Below are 23,128 nucleotides of genomic sequence, written 5' to 3'. Positions count from 1 at the left end.
AGTTTGGTTGTGTGATGGTGAGGGAAGTTTGGTTGTGTGATGGTGAGGGAAGGTTGGTTGTGTGATGGTGAGGGAAGTTTGGTTGTGTGATGGTGAGGGAAGTTTGGTTGTGTGATGGTGAGGGAAGTTTGGTTGTGTGATGGTGAGGGAAGTTTGGTTGTGTGTTCGTGAGGGAAGTTTGGTTGTGTGTTGGTGAGGGAAGTTTGGTTGTGTGTTGGTGAGGGACGTTTGGTTGTGTGTTGGTGAGGGAAGTTTGGTTGTGTGATGGTGAGGGAAGTTTGGTTGTGTGATGGTGAGGGAAGTTTGGTTGTGTGTTGGTGAGGGAAGTTTGGTTGTGTGATGGTGAGGGAAGTTTGGTTGTGTGATGTGAGGGAAGTTTGGTTGTGTAATGGTGAGGGAAGTTTGATTGTGTGATGGCGGGGGAAGTTTGGTTGTGTGATAGTGAGGGAAGTTTGGTTGTGTGATGGTGAGGGAAGTTTGGTTGTGTGATGGTGAGGGAAGTTTGGTTGTGTGATGGTGAGGGAAGTTTGATTGTGTGATGGTGAGGGACGTTTGGTTGTGTGATGATGAGGGAAGTTTGATTGTGTGATGGTGAGGGAGGTTTGGTTGTGTGTTCGTGAGAGAAGTTTGGTTGTGTGATGGTGAGGGAAGTTTGGTTGTGTGTTGGTGAGGGAGGTTTGGTTGTGTGTTCGTGAGAGAAGTTTGGTTGTGTGATGGTGAAGACAGTTTGATTGTGTGATGGTGAGGGCAGACTGGTTTGTGATGGATGGTGAGTGCAGTATGGTGATACAAAAGGGAGGGAGTTTGGAGCTCTGAAGGATAGACGTGAGGATATAAGGTGAGGGCAGTTTGGTTGTGTGATGTTGAGAGAGGTTTGGTTATAATGTTGGTGAAGGAACATTATGTGGTGGATATAATTACAGTTTGATTGTGTGTTGGTGAGGGAAGTTTGGTTGTGTGATGGTGAGGGAAGTTTGGTCATGTGATGGTGAGGGAAGTTTGGTTGTGTGATGGTGAGGGAAGTTTGGTTGTGTGATGGTGAGGGAAGTTTGGTTGTATGTTGGTGAGGGAAGTTTGGTCGTGTGATGGTGAGGGAAGTTTGGTCGTGTGATGGTGAGGGAAGTTTGGTTGTATGTTGGTGAGGGAAGTTTGGTTGTGTGATGGTGAGGGAAGTTTGGTTGTGTGATGGTGAGGGAAGTTTGGTTGTATGTTGGTGAGGGAAGTTTGGTTGTGTGATGGTGAGGGAAGTTTGGTCGTGTGATGGTGAGGGAAGTTTGGTCGTGTGATGGTGAGGGAGGTTTGGTTGTGTGATCGTGAGGGAAGTTTGGTTGTGTGATGGTGAGGGAAGTTTGGTTGTGTGTTGGTGAGGGAAGTTTGGTTGTATGATGGTGAGGGAAGTTTGGTTGCGTGATGGTGAGGGAAGTTTGGTTGCGTGATGGTGAGGGAAGTTTGGTTGGGTGATGGTGAGGGAAGTTTGGTTGTGTGTTCGTGAGAGAAGGTTGGTTGTGTGATGGTGAGGGAAGTTTGGTTGTGTGTTGGTGAGGGAAGTTTGGTTGTGTGTTGGTGAGGGATGTTTGGTTGTTTGATGGTGAGGGAAGTTTGGTTGTGTGATGGTGAGGGAGGTTTGGTTGTGTGTTCGTGAGAGAAGTTTGGTTGTGTGATGGTGAGGGAAGGTTGGTTGTATGTTGGTGAGGGAAGGTTGGTTGTGTGATGGTGAGGGAAGTTTGGTGGTGTGATGGTGAGGGAAGTTTGGCTGTGTGATGGTGAGGGAAGTTTGGTTGTGTGTTGGTGAGGGAAGTTTGGTTGTGTGATGGTGAGGGAAGGTTGGTTATGTGATGTGAGGGAAGTTTGGTTGTGTATTCATGAGAGAAGTTTGGTTGTGTGATGGTGAGGGAAGTTTGGTTGTGTGATGGTGAGGGAAGTTTGGTTGTGTGATGGTGAGGGAAGTTTGGCTGTGTGATGGTGAGGGAAGTTTGGTTGTGTGATGGTGAGGGAAGTTTGGTTGTGTGTTCGTGAGAGAAGGTTGGTTGTGTGATGGTGAGGGAAGTTTGGTTGTGTGTTGGTGAGGGAAGTTTGGTTGTGTGTTGGTGAGGGATGTTTGGTTGTGTGATGGTGAGGGAAGTTTGGTTGTGTGATGGTGAGGGAAGGTTGGTTGTGTGTTCGTGAGAGAAGGTTGGTTGTGTGATGGTGAGGGAAGTTTGGTTGTGTGTTGATGAGAGAAGTTTGGTTGTGTGATGGTGAGGGAAGTTTGATTGTGTGTTGGTGAGGGAAGTTTGGTTGTGTGATGGTGAGGGAAGTTTGGTTGTGTGATGGTGAGGGAAGTTTGATTGTGTGTTGGTGAGGGAAGTTTGGTTGTGTGATGGTGAGGGAAGTTTGGTTGTGTGATGGTGAGGGAAGGTTGGTTGTGTGATGGTGAGGGAAGGTTGGTTTTGTGATGTGAGGGAAGTTTGGTTGTGTATTCATGAGAGAAGTTTGGTTGTGTGATGGTGAGGGAAGTTTGGTTGTGTGTTGGTGAGGGAAGGTTGGTTTTGTGATGTGAGGGAAGTTTGGTTGTGTATTCATGAGAGAAGTTTGGTTGTGTGATGGTGAGGGAAGTTTGGTTGTGTGATGGTGAGGGAAGTTTGGTTGTGTGATGGTGAGGGAAGTTTGGCTGTGTGATGGTGAGGGAAGTTTGGTTGTGTGATGGTGAGGGAAGTTTGATTGTGTGATGGTGAGGGAAGTTTGATTGTGTGTTGGTGAGGGAAGTTTGGTTGTGTGTTGGTGAGGGAAGTTTGGTTGTGTGATGGTGAGGGAAGGTTGGTTTTGTGATGTGAGGGAAGTTTGGTTGTGTATTCATGAGAGAAGTTTGGTTGTGTGATGGTGAGGGAAGTTTGGTTGTGTGATGGTGAGGGAAGTTTGGCTGTGTGATGGTGAGGGAAGTTTGGTTGTGTGATGGTGAGGGAAGTTTGATTGTGTGATGGTGAGGGAAGTTTGATTGTGTGTTGGTGAGGGAAGTTTGGTGGTGTGATGGTGAGGGAAGTTTGGCTGTGTGATGGTGAGGGAAGTTTGGTTGTGTGTTGGTGAGGGAAGTTTGGTTGTGTGATGGTGAGGGAAGGTTGGTTTTGTGATGTGAGGGAAGTTTGGTTGTGTATTCATGAGAGAAGTTTGGTTGTGTGATGGTGAGGGAAGTTTGGTTGTGTGATGGTGAGGGAAGTTTGGTTGTGTGATGGTGAGGGAAGTTTGGCTGTGTGATGGTGAGGGAAGTTTGGTTGTGTGATGGTGAGGGAAGTTTGATTGTGTGATGGTGAGGGAGGTTTGGTTGTGTGTTCGTGAGAGAAGTTTGGTTGTGTGATGGTGAGGGAAGTTTGGTTGTGTGATGGTGAGGGACGGTTGGTTGTGTGAGGTGAGGGAAGTTTGGTTGTGTGATGGTGAGGGAGGTTTGGTTGTGTGTTCGTGAGAGAAGTTTGGTTGTGTGATGGTGAGGGAAGTTTGGTTGTGTGATGGTGAGGGAAGGTTGGTTGTGTGAGGTGAGGGAAGTTTGGTTGTGTGATGGTGAGGGAAGGTTGGTTGTGTGAGGTGAGGGAAGTTTGATTGTGTGATGGTGAGGGAGGTTTGGTTGTGTGTTCGTGAGAGAAGTTTGGTTGTGTGATGGTGAGGGAAGTTTGGTTGTGTGATGGTGAGGGAAGGTTGGTTGTGTGAGGTGAGGGAAGTTTGGTTGTGTATTCATGAGAGAAGTTTGGTTGTGTGATGGTGAGGGAAGTTTGGTTGTGTGATGGTGAGGGAAGTTTGGCTGTGTGATGGTGAGGGAAGTTTGGTTGTGTGTTGGTGAGGGAAGTTTGGTTGTGTGATGGTGAGGGAAGTTTGGTTGTGTGATGGTGAGGGAAGTTTGGCTGTGTGATGGTGAGGGAAGTTTGGTTGTGTGTTGGTGAGGGAAGTTTGCTTGTGTGTTCGTGAGAGAAGTTTGGTTGTGTGATGGTGAGGGAAGTTTGGTTGTGTGATGGTGAGGGAAGATTGGTTGTGTGTTGGTGAGGGAAGTTTGATTGTGTGTTGGTGAGGGAAGTTTGATTGTGTGTTGGTGAGGGAAGTTTGGTTGTGTGTTGGTGAGGGAAGTTTGGTTGTGTGATGGTGAGGGAAGTTTGGTTGTGTGTTGGTGAGGGAAGTTTGATTGTGTGTTGGTGAGGGTAGTTTGGTTGTGTGATGGTGAGGGAAGTTTGGTTGTGTGTTGGTGAGGGAAGATTGGTTGTGTGTTGGTGAGGGAAGATTGGTTGTGTGTTGGTGAGGGAAGTTTGGTTGTGTGATGGTGAGGGAAGTTTGGTTGTGTGTTGGTGAGGGAAGTTTGGTTGTGTGATGGTGAGGGAAGTTTGGTTGTGTGTTGGTGAGGGAAGTTTGATTGTGTGTTGGTGAGGGTAGTTTGGTTGTGTGATGGTGAGGGAAGTTTGGTTGTGTGATGGTGAGGGAAGTTTGGTTGTGTGTTGGTGAGGGAAGTTTGGTTGTGTGATGGTGAGGGAAGATTGGTTGTGTGTTGGTGAGGGAAGTTTGATTGTGTGTTGGTGAGGGAAGTTTGGTTGTGTGTTGGTGAGGGAAGTTTGGTTGTGTGATGGTGAGGGAAGTTTGGTTGTGTGTTGGTGAGGGAAGTTTGATTGTGTGTTGGTGAGGGTAGTTTGGTTGTGTGATGGTGAGGGAAGTTTGGTTGTGTGTTGGTGAGGGAAGATTGGTTGTGTGTTGGTGAGGGAAGATTGGTTGTGTGTTGGTGAGGGAAGTTTGGTTGTGTGATGGTGAGGGAAGTTTGGTTGTGTGTTGGTGAGGGAAGTTTGGTTGTGTGATGGTGAGGGAAGTTTGGTTGTGTGTTGGTGAGGGAAGTTTGATTGTGTGTTGGTGAGGGTAGTTTGGTTGTGTGATGGTGAGGGAAGTTTGGTTGTGTGATGGTGAGGGAAGTTTGGTTGTGTGTTGGTGAGGGAAGTTTGGTTATGTGTTCGTGAGAAAAGTTTGGTTGTGTGATCAAAGGTAAGCACAGCTTGGTTGAATGTTGGTGACGGCGAATTGGTTGTTTTGGGAGCCTCGTTTGAGTGCAGCTTTAGTTCAGTTGTCTGATTAGAATCAGTTTCAGAATTGTTTTGTTGATGTTTCTTGCTGAAGTAAAAATGAAATGAATCAAAGCTTTTAATACATTCTACATGATTGGCCTTTCAGTTGCTGCATTGACAGGACTTGCCTGTACTGATCCTCATTGCATGCACCCTATATTTCACAAAATATCAATTTGCACTTTTCATGGGGAGAAGCTCTATCCGTCATTCAGCTTCCTTTTTGCCAATGCGTGTCTGCATGGAGGGAGAATATGATGAATGCAGGGGTAGACTGTTTCTGAACTTAACTGACTTTTTAAGGACTGTTGCATTCTGGGCCTCACCATGATTAAGTAAATAATAGCTTATGGGGAGACTGAATGAAAAATTCTGACTGGTTAATGAAAATGTCGTGCTCACTGTAGAACATCGTAATTGAATACTGCTGAAACATTTGGGGCTTGATATTAGCACCCGCTATCGGGTGCGTTCCTGGTGGAGGGGGCTCTGAAAATCGGGGAATCCCGGAGCGGGTCGGGAGCCCGGCTCCAACCCGCCCACTTCCGGGTTCCCCACAGACACGCTGACGTGCGCGCACAGCCCCCGCATGTGGGACTCCCGCAGGCAATTAAAGCTGGCAGGGTGCCACTTGAAAGTATTTATTGTGCTATTTCAGGTCATCAACAGACCTGATTAAGGGATGGGATTTTAGAAACAACTGGGACTGTTTCCCATACTGGGGGAAACACTCCCAGTTGAAATGGATGTGTTGCAGCTATCAGCCTGTGGCAGCTGCAAAGGTCCATTTGACAGGTGGAGGGGAGACCCTCACTCATTGTAGGAGACCACTCTGTCACTTGGGACAAAGTTTGGCCTCCACCACCCTCCTCCTGACAATCAAATTCACCAACTTGCACACTTACCCCGGGGTCCAGAGACATGTACCTACCTTGCGGACCCCCTCAGATGTACATCTTCCGGATGGGGGCCGCCGTAGCTGCAGTCATGACCTCCTCGGAGGGCGAACAGCATCACCAGCCTCGCCGGCCAAGCCGTCCACCTCTGACACATGGAGCTCCACGACACAGTGCTGTGACACATCCACCTGCACAGCAGGAGGGAGGACAACCGCAGAGAGAGATGCGTCGCAGGGGGCACTACCCTCGCCACAGGGTCCACAGACCGAGGCTCAGCTTCCTGGACCTCTCTGAGCAGCAGTGCACACGGAGGCTCAGAGTCACTCGACATGTAGTCGTGGACATCTGCAGTCTCCTTCATGCCGAGCTGCTCCCGGCTGGCCCGAGCACCATCTTCTTACCTGTCGCTGTCAAAGTCACCACTGCCCTCAACAACTTCTCCTCCGCATCCTTCCAGGGTGCCACCGGGGACATCGCCGACGTCTCTCAGCCGTCTGCACAAAAGAGCCCTGCAAATACACCTACACCCACTCTGCAGTGACACAATGGGTGGCATCAGGTGTGGGTCTTCATTGTGATCCTCAGGAAAGGGCATTATTGCACAAACCAGACAAGATTCGCAAAGACGTGGCAGTAGTGGTGCCAATATAATCTGTGATGTGAGTTGTTCAGAAATTAAATAGAAGTAAAAACCATGACAAACCCTCAAACACCCTTGTGCATCCCCTTCATGCTCACGACACGTTTGCCTTACGCTGCCTACTGCACATATGTGATGCATGCCCTGTGGCTGCAGCACAGGTAGTGGCAGGTTGAGTGAGGCTGACTGTGAAAGAGATGCATGAGAGGGTGAGTATGAGATAGAGCCATGACATTGTATGAGGATTGGGTTGAGTGGTAGTGGCGGGATGAGCACTGGTGAGGTGAGTAAGTGCAGGTAAGATGAGGATGAGCTTTGAGTGGGTGTGAGGGGTGATGTGACAGTGTAGTGTTGGCAGTGCAGAAGGAGATGTGGGGTGGGGATGGTGATGTGTCAGACGGAGTGCAGGGGAATGAGTAAATGTACTCACTTTGGCTGACCTACTTAGGGCATTGCAGTGCCTCCTGCACTATATGCAGGTGTGCGATATGTTGGTGGTGCAGGTGACCTCCTCTGCCACCTCGAGCCAGGCCTTCCTGGTGGCAGAGGCAGGCCATTTCCTCCCGTCCACCGGGGAGAAGATCTCTGTCCTCCCCCTCCTCCTCACACCATCTAATGATACCTGGGGTGAGGCATCATTAAACTGGGAGCAGCCTTCCCCCTGGGCTGCTCCATGCTGTAATTTTTCCTGTTTGTTGCAGCATCTGTCAGTGGAGGACTGCCCCTTTAAATAGAGCTCCTCCAGCTGACAGAGCTTAATGCGCAGGCGCAGTCTGCCTGCCGCGCAGCTCAGCAGTGGGGAACCCGGAACAACAGGTAAGTGGATCCAATTAGGCTGCGATCGCGCGCGGGGCAGACTGATTTCACCGGGCGCGTTACCCACGCGCCCAATCGCCCCCCCGCCGCGAACCCGCAGCCCTGGTAATATCGGGCCCTTGATTTCTGCTTGTTCTGTTCCTTCCCACCAATTGCTTTGATGATGATAGTGAATACACCAGATTAGCAGCACTGCTCTTGGTGTAACATAATATACAAAAGACAATATGTGCCTTTGGAACTCAAATAAGAAAATATTAAGAATTTAAAAAAAGCAATCCCAGTTGAATATCAAAGTTGAGGTGGACTTGTATTAAATTGCTTGTGTCTGATTCATTAAAGAAAGAACTTGCATTTATATATTGCCTTTCACGACCTCAGGATGTCCCAAAGCACTTTACAGCCAATGAAATACTTTTGAAGTGTCGTCACTGTTGTAATGTAGGAAATGCGGCAGCCAATTTGCGCCCAGCAAGACCCCACATACAGTAATGAGATAATGACCAGGTAATCTGTACTCAACTTTACCACTGTCAAAACAATACCTCTTTCGGAAAACTTCCCTCCATATTTACAAACCTTTAGCACCTGTTAACATGATAGAAGACAGATGGCCCTACCTCCTTACAGCACTTTAGCATTTAAAATCTGCAGCTAACGGCAAATGTGTGGTTATCTCACCACCACCTCCAACCAGGAATATGAACTACTCGGCCTTCCAAGCTGACAGTGATTCGCTGGTTCTGCTTGGCTCTGAGGTGGGAATGTAAATGGGAGAGAGTAGAACTGTGACAGTGACATGACACTGCTCTGCCAAAACCAGCAGCGCAAAGTAAAAAGAATGAATGCACATAGCTCTTAATGTTGAGGATTATTTATTAAAAACAAGTGGAATATATAGGACAAGTTCCTGACCTCTGGCAAGTTGTCACATTTAAATTCCAAGGCCAAATATTGTCTCTTGCTTGTGTCTTAATGCAGATAACTGGGAGCGTTATAACTATAGTATGCATTATAAGTGTCAAAAGGGGGAGAACAGTTACAAAACAGAATTTCAATGTGGTAGCACTCAATATCTACAATCAGTTACACTGCATTACAACGTGACTACACTTCAAAAGTACTTTGGGACGTCCTGAGATCGTGAAAGGTGCTATATAAATTCCAGTTTCTTCGCCTTTTCACAGAGTTTTCACAACGTTTTCTTTAACACATCAATCCAGGATGTATTTCCCTATATCTTCTCCATCACAAATTCTGCCTACTTCCACTTTCATAACATCACCAGACTCCACCCCTACCTTAGCTCGTCTGCTGTTCAAACCTTCATTCATGCCTACCGGATGAGACATTACCTTGAGGCCCTGTCAGCCCTCTCAAGTGGACATAAAAGATTCCATGGCACTATTCAAAGAAGAGCAGGTGTCCTGACCAACATTTATCCGTCAACGATCACCACTAAAATAGATTATCCGGTCATTTATCTCATTGTGAGATTTGTTGGGTGCGATTTGGCTATTGTAGTTCCCTGCATTACAACAATAACTACACTTCAAAAGTACTTAATTGGCTGTAAAGAGTTTTGGGACGTCCTGAGGTTATGAAGGGCGCGACATACATGCAAGTTCATTTTCTTTTTTTCTTTAACAGAGACTTCACAACATTTTCTTTAACACACCAAATGGAGATATGTTTCCCCTTAAGGAGGGTGGGAAAGTCAATTCTTCTGACCTGTCACAGAATGGATGTTGCAGTTGGAGGCTTGGGAGCAGTTAGCTTATCTTCTCTCTCAACTAGAGAATGGGTGGGTGGGGGAATTAAGCAAGAATGTTGAGTGTTTAATCACTGGGTAAATAAAAATCAACAATAAGGCAGCCAGACAAGGGTTGGTGTGATAAAAGTTGAAAATATGGCTTGTTATGGTTTTGTATATATTTCTAAATCTAGTGTAACCAAAATCAAACTGTCCTGCCTCTTTAAAATCAGGTGTTTGCTGGCTTCCACCAATTCAGAATAGCAGTGAAGGTCTGCCTTTATCTTTTACTTAGTATTAAATTGAAAGAAGAGGCCTATAATGTTGCCAAGAAGAGTAATAAGCCTGGGGATTGGGAGAGCTTTAGAAACCAACAAAGGACGACCAAAAAATTGATAAAAAGGAAGAAAATAGAATATGAAAGTAAACTAGCAAGAAATATAAAAATGGATTTTAAGAGCTTCTACAAGTATGTAAAAAGGAGGAGAGTAGCAAAAGTAAACATTGGTCCCTTAGAGGCTGAGACAGGATAAATTATAATGGGGAATCAGGAAATGGCAGATGCGTTAAACAAATATTTTGTATCTGTCCTCACAGTAGAAGACACAAAAAGCATACCAAAAATAGTGGGGAACCAAGGGGTAAATGAAAGTGAAGAACTTAAAACAATTAACATCATTAGAGAAAAAGTACTGGACAAACAAACGGGACTAAAAGCTGATAAATCCCCTGAACCTGACGGCCTACATCCGAGGGTTCTGAAAGAGGTGGATCCAGAGATAGCGGATGCATTGGTTATGATCTTCCAAAATTCTCTAGATTTTAGAATGGTCCCAGTGGACTGGAAGGTAGCAAATGTTACACTGCTATTCAAGAAGGGAGGGAGAGAGAAAACAGGGAACTACAGGCCAGTTAGCCTGACATTGGCCGTCAGAAAAATGCTGGAATCCATTACTAAGGAAGTTGTAACAGGACACTTAGAAAATCATAATATGATTAGGCAGAGTCAACATGGTTTTATGAAAGTGAAATCGTGTTTGACAAATTTCTTAGAGTTTTTTGAGGATGTAACTAGCAGGGTAGATAAAGGGGAACCAGTGGATGTAGTATATTTGGATTTTCAAAAGGCATTCGATAAGGTGCCACATAAAAGTTTGATACACAAGGTAAAGGCTCATGGGGTTGGGGGTAATATATTAGCATGGATAGAGGATTGGTTAAATTGGACAGAAAACAGAGAGTAGGGATAAACGGGTCATTCTCAGGTTGGCAGGCTGTAACTAGTGGAGTGCCGTGAGGATTGGTGCTTGGGCCTCAGCTGTTTACAATCTATATTAATGACTTAGATGAAGGGACCTAGTGCAACGTATCCAAGTTTGCTGACGATACAAAGCTAGGTGGGAAAGTAAGCTGTGAGGAGGACACAAAAGTCTTCAAAAGGATATAGACAGATTAAGTGAGTGGACAAGAAGGTGGCAGATGGAGTATAACGTGGGGAAATGTGAGGTTATTCACTTTGGTAGGAAGCATAGAAAAACAGAAGATTTTTTAATTGGTGAGAAACTATTAAACATTGGTGTTCAGAGAGACTTGGGTGTCCTCGTACAAGAAATACAGAAGGTTAGTATGCAGGTTCAGCAGGCAATTAGGAAAGCAAATGGCATGTTAGCCTTTATTGCAAGGGGGTTGGAGTACAAGAGTAAGGAAGTCTTACTACAGTTGTACAAGGCTTTAGTAAGACCTCACCTGGACTACTGCGTACAGTTTTGGTCTCCTTTTGGAAGGATATACTTACCTTAAAGGCGATGCAATGAAGGTTCAGTAGATTAATTTCTGGGATGAGAGGGTTGTCCTATGAAGAGAGGTTGAGTAGTATGGGCTTATAGTCTCTGGAGTTTAGAAGAACGAGAGATGATCTCATTGAAACATATAAGATTATGAGGTGGCTTTACAGGATAGATGTTGAGAGATAGTTTCCCCTGGCTAGAGAGTCTAGAACTAGGGGGCATAGTCGCAGGATAAGGGGTCGGCCATTCAAGACTGGGATGAGGAGGAATTTCTTCACTCAGAGGGTTGTGAATCTTTGGAATTCTCTACCCCAGAGGGCTGTGGATGCTGATTCATTGAATATATTCAAGGGTGAGATAGATAGATTTTTGGACTCTAGGGGAATCAAGGGATATGGGGATCGGGCGGGGAAGTGGAGTTGAGGTCGAAGATCAGCCATGATCTTACTGAATGACGGAGCAGGCTCGAAGGGCCAAATGGCCTACTACTGCTCCTATTTCTTGTGCTCTTATGTTTACTTGATTAAGATCATTAGATTGAAATGAGTGCATCTGCTCTACTGCTTCCCTTGACCCTTCTGCCAATCCCTCCCCTCCCCCCCCATTCTATTGTTTCCCCTCTAGCTCCCCCATTACTAAACTTATCTCCATTAAGTCCAGCACCATGCTGCCTCAAATCGCTGCCATTCCATCTCCTGAACACCCAATTTCCCTTCCTCAGTTCAGTGCTTGCTGACATTATCTCCTTCTCCTTGAGCCCTGTTCCTCCATCCTTGAAACCTACTTTCAACCCTTCCTTTCTCTACCACCCATCTCCAAACTTCTCTTTCTTTCTAAAGTCCTGGAACTACAAACGCATTGTTGCTTTACAATGACACCCCCAACTCCCGCACCACTCACTGCCTGAAGTCAATCAATCACTGTTGTTATATGGGTAATCACAGCAGCCAATTTTCACACAGCACATTCACATAAGCAGCGAAGCGAATGTCGAGTTATCTGCTTTGTGGTGTTGTTTGAGGAAGGGTCATGAGCCAGGATACCAGGAGAAGTCCCTGCTCTTCATTTAGTGCCAGGGCATCTTTTATATACTTAAAGAGCTTTGGTTTAATGTCTCATTGAAAAGATGGCACCTCCAACAATGCAGTACTCAGTCAGTAATTAAGACTGGATTGAACTCACAACCTGAATCAGAGATGAGAGTGTTACCAGCTGACACTGCAAGCTATACCCCAGAGCTCTATCACTGGCCCTCCCCTCTTTGTCATTTATATTCTACCATGTTTGCCGAAGATGGTAACATCCAAGACATCCTGTTTGATTGTTGTGAAACTGCTGAGCTAACGAAGCTCCCTTGTTAATGTTTTCCTGGAATTACATTGTCATATTTCATCGATCATTTAATCTCAATTATATTTATGAATATTGATATTGTTGAAGCTTGGTTGGAAGTTTAAGAAAAATATTGAATAAAAAGCTAGTCTTTGGATACCGAGGGAGAGTCCGCATTCAATTCTGAAAGAGGAAGGTCCCAAGAATTCAAAGAAAAGCACTGGGAGAATTTGGTATTTTTGGGACTTTTATGATTTAAACAGAAGACCATTTCATAAGTTCGACAGGTGTAGATCTGTGAAGAAGATAAACTAACTCCGTCTGCTCTTTGATAACTTCATCAATGTTTGATTATTGTTATAAATTGCACTGTGTAGAATTGCCTGCAGCTTTGCACTCGTTAAATTGCAAATAAATACTTTGGGTATCATCCTTGGCTCAGTGGTAGCACTCTTGCCTCAGATTCAAAAGGACATGGTTTCAAGCTCCACTCCAGAGGCTTGAGCACAAAATTACAGGGAGGGGAGAATGAAAAAATGAAGACTGCAGAGTCCAGTTTATAGAGAGAGTCTTTTGGATTATTAATTCAACACCCTCCACATTAGTGGGAGTTTGGATTGTACTCTTTTTTACACATTACTGTGGCTCAGTAGGTAGCATTCTTGCCTCTGAGTGAGAAGGTTGTGAGTTCAAACCTCACTCCAGAGACTTCAGCTCATGATCTATGCTGTCACTTCAGTGCAATACTGAGGGAGTACTGCACTGTCGGAGTCGCTGCTGTTTTGATGAGACGTTAAACTGTCTACTCTCAATCATCAGCAAAGTGATGGAAGGTGTCGTCGACAGTGCTATCAAGTGGCACTTACTCACCAATAACCTGCTCACCGATGCTCAGTTCGGGTTCCGCCAGGACCACTCGGCTCCAGACCTCATTACAGCCTTGGTCCAAACATGGACAAAAGAGCTGAATTCCAGAGGTGAGGTGAGAGTGACTGCCCTTGACATCAAGGCAGCATTTGACCGAGTGTGGCACCAAGGAGCCCTAGTAAAATTGAAGTCAATGGGAATCAGGGGGAAAACTCTCCAGTGGCTGGAGTCATACTTAGCACAAAGGAAGATGGTAGTGGTTGTTGGAGGCCAATCATCTCAGCCCCAGGACATTGCTGCAGGAGTTCCTCAGGGCAGTGTCCTTGGCCCAACCATCTTCAGCTGCTTCATCAATGACCTTCCCTCCATCATAAGGTCAGAAATGGGGATGTTTGCTGATGATTGCAGAGTGTTCAGTTCCATTCGCAACCCCTCAGATAATGAAGCAGTCCGAGCCCGCATGCAGCAAGACCTGGACAACATCCAGGCTTGGGCTGATAAGTGGCAAGTAACATTCGTGCCAGGCAATGACCATCTCCAACAAGAGAGGGTCTAACCACCTCCCCTTGACATTCAACGGCATTACCATCGCCGAATCCCCCACCATCAACATCCTGGGGGTCACCATTGACCAGAAACTTAACTGGACCAGCAACATAAATACTGTGGCTACAAGAGCAGGTCAGAGGCTGGGTATTCCGCGGCGAGTGACTCACCTCCTGACTCCCCAAAGCCTTTCCACCATCTACAAGGCACAAGTCAGGAGTGTGATGGAATACTCTCCACTTGTCTGGATGAGTGCAGCTCCAACAACACTCAAGAAGCTCAACACAATCCAGGACAAAGCAGCCCACTTGATTGGCACCCCATCCACCACCCTAAACATTCACTCCCTTCACCACCGGCGCACTGTGGCTGCAGTGTGTACCATCCACAGGATGCACTGCAGCAACTCGCCAAGGCTTTTTCGACAGCACCTCCCAAACCCGTGACCTCTCCCACCTAGAAGGACAAGAGCAGCAGGCACATGGGAACAACACCACCTGCACGTTCCCCTCCAAGTCACACACCATCCCGACTTGGAAATATATCGCTGTTCCTTCATCGTCGCTGGGTTAAAATCCTGGAACTCCCTTCCTAACAGCACTGTGGGAGAACCTTCACCACACGGACTGCAGCGGTTCAAGAAGGCGGCTCACCACCACCTTCTCAAGGGCAATTAGGGATGGGCAATAAATGCTGGCCTTGCCAGCGATGCCCACTTTCCATGAACGAAAAAAAAAACAAGGCCTCATCTGCCCTCTCGTGTCGACGTAAAAGATCCCATAGCACTATTTGAAGAATAGCAGGGGAGTTCTCCCAGTGACCTGGCTAACATTTATCCCTCAAGCACCAAAAACAGATTATTTAGTCATTTATCTCATTGCTGTTTGTGGAACGTTGCTCTGTGCAAATTGGCTGTCGTGTTTCCCTACATTACAACCGTGACTACACTTCAAAGAAGTACTTAATTGGCTGTGAAATGCTTTGAGACGTCCTGAGGTTGTGAAAAGGGATATATAAATTCAAGTTCTCCTTCTTTCATTTGCTTTTACTTACTTTAGCCTCTGACCTATGCTGAGGGCAAATTAAGTAAGAGGGCAGCTTCTGGACCACAGGTGATCATCGAAAGAGAAAATGGTGCTGTAAAAGAATACCTAAAGTGTAACATTGGTTAAGAGAGAGAACTAGCATGTGTAATTAGTATGGTAGCAAGCCATTTGACCTAAGATTAGTTTTAAAAATATTGTATTTGAGAAAGTTACAGTAGAATCTCAATTTTTGTGTTATAATGGAGGGGATAATCCTGGTGGATAATGCAATTGGCAGATAACCGAGGTTCCACTGTAACAGATCTTCAACAGTTAGCTTAGGCACTTTGCAGTGCTCATGGCCAGAATAAGTCCTTGTGGGTACTTATCATCCATTATTACACATCTTTCAAATAACTATTGTTCAGTCGATACATAACCGCAGCTTAAAAAATCTGTTTATCTGCTACCAAGTGCCATACTAAAGCTCAGTTTATCAATGTGGGCGTACCAGCGTTGCAAACATTTGCATTGAATGAAGCTGTTGCAGTTGGTGTTGATGAGGTGAGTTATGTTTGTGAAACTACTAGGCTGTAAATGCTGAAACTGTATTGATGTCAGTATGAGACCATGGTAGGAAACTACACCAGTAGGCTGATACTGGTGGGAGTGGGCTGGGTTCGAAATAGACAAATGACATTTTATCATTCTTAATGTCTGGTTTTTTTTGGCCCCACCTTTCCTGTAACAGTTCCCTTTTTTTCCATTTTTAGATATCTTTAATAATGACCTATAAACCTGTGATAATTTGACATATCAAGCATTTAAATCTATTATGTATTCAAAGGTTGCAATTAAGTCTTTGACATCTACCAGCAGTCAGGAGCCCGATTGATAATGACATACTATTTGTATCCTTTATGGTTTGATAATTTGTAGGCTTGCGTTAATCGTCGCGTGCAATCTTTCTTTGATCAGAGTGAAATCATTTTATTGAGTTTTTCTCCAGACAATGCTTACATATCTCGTGACAATAACGTAATTCTTGGACCACTCTGCTTAATTTTCAGTTCAAAGCTGTTCCTTGTATAATGCACTGTTGTGGTCTATAAATTTCAATGTGTAATTCACTGCATCGTACATACTAGTTTGTACCCAGCACTGGACTCCGAGATGCTGAAAGGATTTGTTTGTTGATAAAGTACTGACTGAATTGTAACCATGTGAGGGTACAGCACTAAACTGCCTGCAATGGGAAGCACATGAGATTATTTCCATTGGAAACTAGTACAGAACTAGTTTTGTACCAAAGAAATCTTTTGCTCTAAAACACAGAGCACACATTTACAAAATAAAGAACAACTGAATTCATGCGAGTGAGATCTCTCATAGTTGTTTATAGGCTGGAACAATTAGCATGACGCTCGGCTGCTTTTAATGATTTGATGCAGAGATGTCTATTTAATCACTGTTGGGGTCTCACATGTTTGCATTGCTTATATTAGATAAAAACCTTCTGAACTGGCCAACAGGATTATTACATAGAATTACATAGAAATTACAGGACAGAAATAGGCCATTCGGCCCAACTGGTCAATGTTTATGCTCCACACGAGCCTCCTCCCGCCCCACTTCATTTCATCCTATTAGCACCATATATAGTATATAGTGTGTGGATGTGTGCTATCATGAACCTAAACTGTCTAGCAGAATTATACAGTATATAATGTGTGGCTGTGTGCTATCGTGAACTTAAATTGGCTGACAGGATTATATAATATATAGTGTGTGGATATGTGCTATCGTAAATCTAAATTGGCCTGCGCTGGCGTTGTGGCTTTGAACTGTTGGTTTTTCTGTTAACTCTTTCCCTATAGCCCCGTAAGTTACAGAGATTTTTTTCTGGCTGTGTGAGTAATTACCTAGATTCCCTTACTGTGGATCAGCTGAAGCAGAATAATGCATGTTTGCATCAAGTCTGATGACCTTGTGGTGATACAGTCGTAGCTTCCCTTTCTCAAGGGGGCAAATTTTGGGCATTCCGAGCAGAGTCCGAATAATCTACCCCACCATCTACCAACTTTATATTTGGCTCTATTGTTTCCTTGGAGGGGTTTTGCTACTGCAATGGATGCTGGGTTGCTGCCACCATAGCTCTCTCTCTCTCTCTCATTATTTTTCTCACTCTGCAGAAGGAGAAAGCAACAAAAGCACTTCCAAAAATGTACTTAAACACTGCAAAGATAGAAGCAAACAAAACATCGGCGAGCTGGTAGCAGCGGGTTTCATTTCCTACGATTACATTTTCTACCCCTGCACCAGCCACTGTCCACAGTTAAGAGACAGGCATGTGAGCTACTCCCATGCTTTTGGCAATGTGTTCTTCACACCCAAATCTTTTTCCTTCTCCACCTTACATCCATTTCCTGTTTCTTGTGCCAATGATGCATCTTGCATTTTTATACACGTTGATGCCATCTGCTATGTATTAACTCATCTTCTGAATTTACATAGAAATTACGGCACAGAAACAGGTCATTGAGCCCAACTGGTCCACGCCAGTGTTTTATGCTCCACAAGAGCATCCTCCCTCTTTACTTCATCTAACCCTATCAGCATAACCTTCTGTTCCTTTCTCACCCATGTGTTTATCTAGCTTCCCCTTAATCTATGCTATTCACCTCAACCACTCCATATCGTAGCGAATTCCACATTCTAGTCACTCTCTGGGTAAAGACGTTTCTCCTGAATTCCTTATTGGATTTATTAGTGACTATCTTATATTTATGGCCCCTAATTTTGGATTCCTCCACATTTGTCCAAATCTCTTTGAATACTATCAGTCTCCCCTGCAACTGTCACCAGAGCACATAATCTTGCAGTCATATGAAAATTTGATACTGATTTTCTTACATAAATGTAGCATAGAAGAGTCCTGTGGAACTGCATAAGTCACTGCTTCCCAAAGCAGAGCCTTTATCATCACTTCTGCTTTCGACAGCCAGGCCGATTTTCAATCTAATTGGTTGATTTTCCACTAATTCCACATCCATTTATCTTCTTCAGAAGCTCCAAGTCTAGAAATTCTAAGTTTCTCATAGGGGTGAATCCACAATTTGGCGCTCCCTGTCATCTCCAAAAATATGCTCCCTGCCAGGAGCACCAGTTCAGGGAGTCACACCTTATATCCATTCATTTAATGATCTCCTCAAAGAATTCCAGTCGGTTCATGAATAGTCATAGAGTCATAGAGTTATACAGCACGGATAGAGGCCCTTCGGCCCATCGTGTCCGCGCCGGCCATCAAGCCCAGTCTAATCTAATCCCATATTCCAGCATTTGGTCCGTAGCCTTGTATGCTATGGCATTTCAAGTGCTCATCCAAATGCTTCTTGAATGTTGTGAGGGTTCCTGCCTCCACAACCCTCTTAGGCAGTGAGTTCCAGACTCCAACCACCCTCTGGGTGAAAAAGTTCTTTCTCAAATCCCCTCTAAACCTCCCGCCTTTTACCTTGAATCTATGCCCCCTTGTTATAGAACCCTCAACGAAGGGAAAAAGCTCCTTAGTATCCATCCTATCTATGCCCCTCATAATTTTGTACACCTCAATCATGTCCCCCCTCAGCCTCCTCTGCTCCAAGGAAAACAAACCCAATCTTCCCAGTCTCTCTTCATAGCTGAAGCGCTCCAGCCCTGGTAACATCCTGGTGAATCTCCTCTGCACCCTCTCCAAAGCGATCACATCCTTCCTGTAGTGTGGCGACCAGAACTGCACACAGTACTCCAGCTGTGGCCTAACCAGTGTTTTATACAGCTCCATCATAACCTCCTTGCTCTTATATGATTTCTTCATTCAAAAACCATGTTTTCTACCCCTTCCAGAACCTAAAGTTCCCAGATTTGCTTCTGAAACCTTTCATAAATATTGGGAATAAATGGGACCTATATTCTTAGATCACATGACTTAAAAAAAAACAGATTATCTGGTCATTTTCTCATTGGTGTTTGTGGGACCTTGCTGTGTGCAAATTGGCTGCCGCATTTCCTACATTACAACAGTGACTACACTTTAAAAGATTACTTCATTGGCTGTAAAGTGCTTTGGGATGTCCCGAGGTCGTGAAAGGCAAGTTTTTCTTTCTTTCTTTCATGGAAATATTTGCAAAATTTTTGGTGATATCCTCACTTTATTTCTTGAAGATCCTACATTATATCCTATCCGGTTGAGGTCCCTGTAGGCAGCTAATCTTTTGAGTTTCTTAGCAACCTTCCCTTTATTGAGTTCTACATTTGTTACAGATTCCTGAGATGATTTAATGCCAGTTACCACAAAACGTCCGAGAATTCATCACTGTAGATCCACATCCACTATATAGGATCTTCGCAGCAGTGGAGAGACATTTTTTAACCTTTTCAGTCAGGACTGGATTTAAACCCCTACCTCAAAAGGTGAAAGAATAGTATGCTAACACACTTCTATTCATCCCCCTACTCCCCGTACCTTTTAAAATATATATCTTTTTTGCTTTTATACTTTTCTATGTAACGATTACTGGAGGGCAATGGGTTAGCACACAATTAGGTGGTTTTATGTACAATGAGTTTGAGCAGTCTCAACCCAGTCCCTGGTGATTCCCGAGTGCCTCTCTTAACTATCCAAATTCTTTATCTATCAAATCACCTTGAGGTGGTAGTCAATGCACATTAACAATTATTAATTTGAGAGCCTCATTTTCTGTTCTTATTTCTATCTTTCCAACATCTACATGTCTTCTCTTACCAGTAACTCTGGTATCCACCTCATCCTATTCTTAAGAACCTTCCTGATCCATCTCTCGCCCATTGCCGAATTAGGGTCATGTTTCTGTGATACCAATATCAATATTTGTGCTAGCTGCTAGTTCAGATAAGTTATGTCTAGTGAGTTTTATATTAATAGATAGATAAACATTTAAGCTGCTCCTTCAAGCCCTGCTCACCCTCCCTTTGTCACGACTATCCTCTGTTCATTTGAATAATATTACTTCCTGCTTTGAATTCAAGATGGCTGACATCTAAATGAAGAGATCTACACAACAGTGTGGCTGCAATGTTTATACCATTACTAATTTCCTTGCAGTACCCATAAAGAAACAGTATGTATCTCTTGCTGAAATCCAAAGACAACCCTACAAGTATTAGCTAATAGCATTCCTAAAATATCCTCTGGGAACTGTAACCTCAAACACGTATCAAGTCTCAAACAGCTGCATCTGCTGTGGGTTCGTCTGAAATAAGGAGTTTTGGTCTCCTTACCTAAGAAAGAATATACTTGCCTTAGAGGGGGTGGAATGAAGGTTCACTAGATTGGTTCCTGGGATGAGAGGGTTGTCCTGTGAGGAGAGATTGTGTAGAATGGTCCTATATTCTCTGGAGTTTAGAAGAATGAGAGGTGATCTCATTGAAACATATAAAATTCTGAGAGGGCTTGACAGGGTAGATGTTGAGAGGCTGTTTCCCCTGGCTGGAGAGTCTAGAACTAGGGGTCATAGACTCAAAATAAGGTGTCAGCCATTTAAGACTGAGATGAGGAGGAATTTCTTCACTCAGAGGGTTGTGAATCTTTGGAATTCTCTACCCCTGAGGGCTGTGGACACTCAGTTGTTGAGTATATTCAAGATTGAGATCGATAGATTTTTGGACACTAAGGGAATCAAGGGATATGGGGATAGGGTGGGAAAGTGGAGTTGAGGTAGACGATCAGCCATGATCTTATTGAATGGCGGAGCAAGCTCGAGGGGCCGTATGGCCTACTCCTGCTCCTATTTCTTATGTTCTTATGTTCTAATAATAACAAAAGTCTTGTTTGGGTAATGTTGTATATTGATTGCCTTTTGACCAATGGGTTTCCATAAAGGAAGAATGTATAGAGCTTCTTTCAAAAATGGTTGCTGCTGCAGTGCATTTGGCCAATATCATTTTCCAAGTTGAAGGAAGTTCTAAAATAAAAATGCTACAAGATAATTTATCAAAATATCATCAATCTGCTTTTCAAAGAAAATGCCAAGAGTTCAACCTAAGATATGCCTGAGAACTAAACCAAACCTGAATTAATCAGTGGGCAATGTTTTACATATAATATATATAAATATATGTGGTATATTGTACATAAGTTTATTTGACAGTTTGGTTTCATAGATTAACCTGGTTTTATAACTGATTCATCATATTACAAAGGGTTTGACAAAATTCATCATATCACAAAGGAATTCACAAAGGGTTTGACACTATTAGAACTAAAACAGAAATGCTGGAAATACTCAGCAGGTCAGGCAGCATCTGTGGATCGAGAAATGGAGTTAACGTTTCAGATTAATGACCTATCATCAGAATTGGAAGATGTTAGAGATGAACAGCTTTTAAGCAAATGCAGAGCCAGGGGAAAAGGTGGGGCGGGGAGGGGGTGAAGGAGAAAGAACAAAAGGGAAGGTCTATGATAGGGTGGGGGGCAGGAGTGATTAAATAACAAAAGGGATGATGGTGCAAGGCAAACAGGGGTGGTAATTGGACAAGTAAAGAAACAAAAGATGGATCCAGAGGAGTTGTAAATGGTTACAGCAGAATAGAGAAGCACGGAAGATCTGGCAAAGAGGACAAGGCTCCAGTGGCCCAGAAATGTGTTGGAGGAAATTGGGTAGACCCTGGGGGTATGGACCACCCTGCCAGCCATGTACTGATAGGGAATCCCCATCCCAAGCATCAGCTCACACCTCCTCCACTCCCAGTGCCTCTGGTGCAGCCAGCCTCCATTACCAGCACCTGCTGTCTGAGAAAATGGGAGCGGTATAAAGATCTAAAGTTGATAAACTCATTGGAGTTATTGGAACTGGCTATTTGAATGTTCATGTTAAGACTTACAAGAAAAGTTGTATATTTTGGGTGTTTACCCACAGTGGAAATGGTGAGGCCACATTTTCTGTTGACAGTTTGCGGACAAGGGCAGCAGCAAAACTGCTGAAAACATAAAATAAACAAAACAAGAAGCATCATGGGAACAAGGCAGTGGCCTCCTGACAGGATGGCTTGCATTTCAGTAAGAGGAGAGCCACCTGCTGGCAGAGTGCAGTAAACACACCAGAGTGGTATCATTTCAACAACCAAGGGGAGCTTTGTGCACATGACTGACAGCTTCCTAACCTCCTGACAGGACAATATTTTGTATTAAGAAAGGTACAGCACCATCTGCTGACAGATGAAGGCATAAGAGTTCCTGAGTCTTCAGATGTGATGGAATGAATGATTTTATCATTCCCCATTTGCACGGGAGCTCAGCAACTTTGTCCAGTGAGTAACTAAGCCGTACGGAGCAAGGTGATTCCAGGTCCAATTCTCAGTCTGTGTTGAGTTAGGTGACAGTAGGGGCATTACAATTGGCCTCAGTGTCCCTGGCTTACCGAGGGTCAAATCACCCGCAGTTCCTGCTTGCGACCTCTAGCCCATCAACCCTGCTTTAAATCTGTAGGTAGGGATGTTGGGTGAGGGAAAAGGACCAGGTTGGGCTGTAATACTCAGTGTGTTTGAATAGCCTGATGTCTCAAGCCTCATAGGTGAATAATGACTATTTGGGTGAGGTATGGGAGGGCGGGGGGGGGGGCGGGCCAAGTTCTGTTTTCATGGATGGCACAGCACACTGTGGAGCCCTCGGGGTTACATGTAACATTTATTTCCATGTGCTCTTTAAATTGCTTATATCTCAACTAGCTGACACCAATGAATCCTGGTGTTCCAATTGAGAATCTATTCACCGGTGAAGCAATCATGCTAAAAACAGGCCTTTCCAAACTTCGGGCGGTCTGCAAAATAAGTAATATGTGTACATCAGACTGAATTTTCCGGGTTTCAAGGGCCAGATTCAAAGGGTTTAGAGGCCACATTAGGGGGGTGGGAGGAGGCGAGGGCTGCATTTTGGACACCCCTCCTGGAGGGCATCAGTGAGTCAGTCAGTGCCTTCAGAAGAGGGAAAGGAGGAGAGAAAAGTATGCATGGAAAAACATCTTCTTAAGAAAAAAAGTTAATTAGGGCTAAATGAGTTAGTTATCGGCAAATTTGAAACAGGATGTATGGTTTTTATTTTGGAGACTTGAGGTGGTAAATACGGTCTTTCCTACAAGACAAGTATAAGAAAGAATTTCCATTTACACAGAGCCTTTCACAACCTCAGGACGTCGCAAAGTGCTTCACATCCGATGAATTACTTTTGAAGTGTTGTCACTTTTGTAACGTGAAGTCTGTTTTTTTTTTATTCGTTCACGGGATGTGGGCGTCGCTGGCGAGGCCAGCATTTATTGCCCATCCCAAATCTCTTCCTTGTCAAATGTCAAATTGTCAAAACAGAATAATCCTTCACTTCCCATTTGTTTG

This window comes from Heptranchias perlo, chromosome 9, assembly GCF_035084215.1.
Source record: "Heptranchias perlo isolate sHepPer1 chromosome 9, sHepPer1.hap1, whole genome shotgun sequence".
Taxonomy (NCBI): Eukaryota; Metazoa; Chordata; class Chondrichthyes; order Hexanchiformes; family Hexanchidae; genus Heptranchias; species Heptranchias perlo.
This window is presented reverse-complemented; position numbering follows the sequence as displayed.